Raw genomic sequence first — 4,843 nt, forward strand, 5'->3', positions numbered from 1 at the left:
GAGGCTTAGGCCTCCCGTTCTCTACCAAGAAAACAATTTCCAGCCCAGGGTGGGAAGGTTTTGTACAAAATACCAGTCTTCGGCTGTATTTTGTTAAAAGTTTAACTTATAACTTATAAATTTACAAATCCTAATTTTTAAAATTAATCATAAACGTTTTCATTTGCCTTTCCCTGTTAACACTGATATTGAATCTTCACTGATTACGGACTGCCATACTCATATTTATACATACATATTTATTTGCATAGGTTTATTTAGAACCCTCATGCCATCATGAATCACAATCTAATCTGGGGTTCCTGAATCACAGAAACTCCTTCTTTATGACATCCCAGGCTTGTTGCTCCATCCAACCTCAGCACAGCCCCAGATAAATACATACCAGGCCACTTCACCCCTTCCTGCAACATGTCATTTCCAGGAAGTACGTCATGTCCTGTTTCAGTCACAAGTAGGTGCATTCTAGGAAAACAAAATTCCTCCTTGTTTCTACATGGGTGTGAAATTCCAATATTTTCAGTAAATAGTAAAAACACCAGAGGCTGTAGGTTTTGCAGCACATTGTGGATTCTCCAACAGCCAAGTCCCAATACTCTGCTCCACAATATTCTGCTTTTTTCCTAACCTGTGCTTTATGTTTTGCAGGCAGAGAATTAAGAGCAATGAAAATCAAAATGTTAAAATATTGTGCTGTTACCCATTCAAGCTCACCTCCTTGAATCTTAATCTCTTACAGCCCAGCATGATTTTAGTTTTCCTACTGATTACTGCAGGTCACTGTCACAAAATAATTAAGCCTACCTGTCTTTCTTAAAAGAAAAATCTGTACAAAAAGTTCCCAAGCAAAGGCCTTATACTCAACACAGCTATTTATCTTCCTTTAATGCCTGTTAAGCTCTTGGCCTGTCTTAAGTATTTGGTTCCAGCCTGGCTCTTGACAGGAGTCTCTGCAATTGTGATTCAATTACATTTCGTAAGCTGGCAGCAGCAGTGCTACGTTTAATCAATGTAGTTCTTTTAGTCTTCCTAGATGAGCTGGAGCTAAAATACTGAACATAAAGCAACGACACCCTAAATAACAGATAGAATAAGGAGAACAAAGGTATTACCTGTATGCACGACCCCAATGATGTATGCATATCCCTTATATAAGTTTGAAATAGTAAATTAGTAGAATAAACATTGCATTCTACCATGTTTCTACTGCACTCTTCATTTACTTTGCTTTGCAGTGGTTCCTCTAGTTACCTATCTGCCCGATACTTTTTCATACATTTTGCTCTCCTTTTACCACAGTAAATTTTCATAAAAGACGCAGTGACTCAAAGAAAAACAGAGCCACTCTTCTTAGTACAGGTGATAAAACTCTCTTTCTTTAATGGACTGTGAAATGAAGAATGATTTTGCAGTTTTTTGGGGAAAGTGGAAACAGTGAGAGTTCAGCAGGGCACACAAAGCAAGATAAGAAGAAATAAAGGAAGTGTCTCCTCGCACTGCTCACTGTACACAGCCCCCAAGGCATGATGGGAGACCTCAGAATGCACTGCTGCCAGAGCACTAGCTGTACACAGGAATCGGCAGCAAAGTGCTGTGTTCGTGCATCCATGATCACAAACCTGCATATGGTAAGAGTCACAGCCACACAGTAGCTATCCCTGCAGCACAGGACACAAGGAATGGCTACAACCCATACAGCCCATACAATTAACCAGTGCTTTACTGATCACACAGACAAACAAAATTCAGAGACATTGATGCCCGTAGCCTGGATGTCTTTGTAAGGAGGAGTAAGCTGAAATCCTCACAGGGAAACACATGTTCATGTTCCACACAGGTGCTCCAGTTCAGTATCAGTCAGTATCCAAGATGTATGAGGCAGCAGTGATGACCACCATGCTATTGGGCAGGACTGTGTTCATCAACTAATCAGTTGTAAATTACTGTGCAAAAATGAAAAACAAATGCCTCCCCTTTGGTTTCTTATTCATTACCGTAACTTACTACTTACTGATTCACATGATTAAAATTTTTTTTTGTTCTTTAGCTTTATTGAAGATGGTGAAGCTAAAATACAGGAGTTTGAGAAAGGCCCTGAATCTGTTTCTCCTCTGTGTGGCATTTGTGCCAAAACCCCAGAGTCCAGCTGCTGTCTCAGGCTTGTTTCCAAGCCATACAGCACAAGAGAATGACAAACTCCATAGCCAGTGGCAAATTTCACAAATTGCCTCTAATTATATTTCCCCTTAGTTAAGTGCACTGAACAAACCACCTGCACACACTGATATCAAATACACTAGGGAAAACAAAGGAAAATGTTTCCATCTTTGATAACTACGATTCTTCAGGATTTTATGCAGGATTCTTGATACAGGGAACCTGAATGCTTGGGAAAACCCAGACCAAAACTGACTGAGGAAGTCTGGGAAACTGACAGACATCAGACATGGTCTGAAATCCGCGTTCAAAACATTTAAAAACAAAATAATTCATGACGTGCTTCACATGAATCATGTGCCAGGGCATACTGTCGGTGTTCTTTTTGCCATGTGAACAGCGATCCCGTCTACCTTTATAATGGTTTACTGTGGAGCAGCAGAATAATGCAGTGTTTAGCTTGAAAGTGCGATAACAGCACAGAAAAGCTCAGAGAGAGAGAGACTCGAGCCATAAAAATACCTTGGCACAGTAAAAAAGAGCCTGTGGCACAAGTGTAGTGGAACAGTGTGGTAATACCTTCAAGACAATACAGCGCCTCCAGATCTCCAGAGCAAATGGGACTCTTAATTCAAGGCAGGAATCCATCAGGCTCAGAAGAGTTAAAGACAAAATCCAGTCGCTTCAACCGCATCCTGCTACCCCAACACACATGCACCCAAACAACCCCCACACGCACACTTTTCCTGCATCCCCAACACCCTCCTCCCCCTCTGTCTCCCCTTTCCCCAGAGCTCAGGCAGAGACAAATGCCTCGTGTCAATCTCCCATTGATCAATAGGGATTATTAGTCTCAACCTCCTGCAGATGAAATGCGAGAAAGATTTGCTGCCTGGTTGTGCAAATGGCTCAGGATAGCATGTGTATCTGTCACCCTGCCCCACTTTCCTCTGTCACAGTGCTTTATCAGCTGGGTCATTCATCACCGGGCCGAGTTTCTTAAAGGAGCGGGAGCCATCAATTCTAAGCAGCTCCAGCCTGCAGTCCTGGAGTACAGAACCACTGCAAGGTGGAGCTCGGAAGGTAATATAACAGCTTGCTTGTGCACAATAGAACCAAAATAAACTTCCTTCAATTGGAAGAGAAGATAAATAGATGTCTACTACCATGCGCTTGCATGATGAGTTGTACGGGAGAAAACCAGCACACAGAAAGCACCATGGAGTGATAGGAAGGGATGTGGCTTTCAATTCTGTTTTACTACCACATTCCTCCCCCCCACCCCAAAAAAGAAAGGATCTACAACCACCCCTTGGAAAAACAGGACGCTGCACCTTCAGATGTGCGGAGCTCTCTGTCTGGGGCTGGCAACAAAGACATCCACCCATGTCAGCAGAACTTCATATTGACGTGAGCGATTGGACCCAAGTCCTGTTTGATTTAACTTAAACATGCCTCTACGAATGAGAGTCTCAAAATAAACAAGCTCATTTACTGAAGCAAAATCCTTCTGCTGAGCTGGAGAAATGAGATCTTAAACTTTTTATATCTGACTGCTCACGGAGAGCAGCAGAAGCTGCTGTTGATTCCAGTGAGGAATATTTATCTCCAACAGGGATTGTTAGCACACATCCTGGGAGCCATTTGTAGAAAATGCGGAAACATGCTCCTACTCAAACCCAGAGCACACATTCAATTCCTGATCCCAGTGACGGCCTCATACAGGAAGATCTGTATATTGAAATATGTGCCTGATGTAATCTTCAGAGGAATTCAAGAAAAGTTCCCTTTTAAATGGGATTTTCTTACCTAATATTGTACTTTGCCATGTACTAGATTTTTCAATCTCCACGTTTATGCCGGCTAGAGTTTAATGACAGTATCACACCACGGGACTTTTCAACAGGACACCTCAGCAGCGGTACAACACAACGGCATGGGATTCTCTATGCCAACAAAGAAGTAAAAGCATTTTTGCTTAATGCACCACAGGAACCCGGCCATTATCCATCCTCCTGCGCCGATTCGATACTTTTGATTGGGGTGACCCACTTTCGCCATCTGGGAGAGAACGAGGTGCACAGCCCACCACAACCTGCTAGCGCTGTTCTTGTCATGCTGCCTGCTTTTTAATAAGGGAACTGAGTAACTGACCCGTAAAGCAAAACCACAAAGGGCCATCAATATCAGGCTAAAGGGAGAGGAAGAGAGTGGCGATGGCAGGGGACTGGGGGTGGGGGGTGGGTAGCTAGGTGGAGTTTTCGCTCATTTATCCTGCTAGACAGGGGCTTCAAAATTAAACAAATAAGGCTCCTCTCATGATTAACGATATGGGGGTCCCCAAAGAGACAATCCAAATCTGTAACTGGCCTTATTAATGACTGGCCTGAGCTCCATTAGTGCAGAGCTAACCTGGATTCCTCAATCACAGGCACAATCATCCTAGACAAACGTACCGCAAATGAGTAAAGAAGGGCAATTCCTGTGTATGTGCACAGACACTAGGTCCTGTATCTCAGCTTTGGCTGCTTCAAAGAGCTAAAAAAATATGTAAATGCACAAGATTAAAATGTCCCTTTCTTCCTCCTGTCTGGTGGCCTCTTAATGTTTGGTAAAGGCCTTGGCACTGCTACTAGCTCACCAGGCTACGTTCGGTGCAAGATGGTAAAAACTCACATCTAACATG

Source organism: Lepisosteus platostomus, chromosome 13 (genome assembly GCF_059453375.1).
Source record: "Lepisosteus platostomus isolate fLepPlt1 chromosome 13, fLepPlt1.hap1, whole genome shotgun sequence".
NCBI classification, from domain to species: domain Eukaryota; kingdom Metazoa; phylum Chordata; class Actinopteri; order Semionotiformes; family Lepisosteidae; genus Lepisosteus; species Lepisosteus platostomus.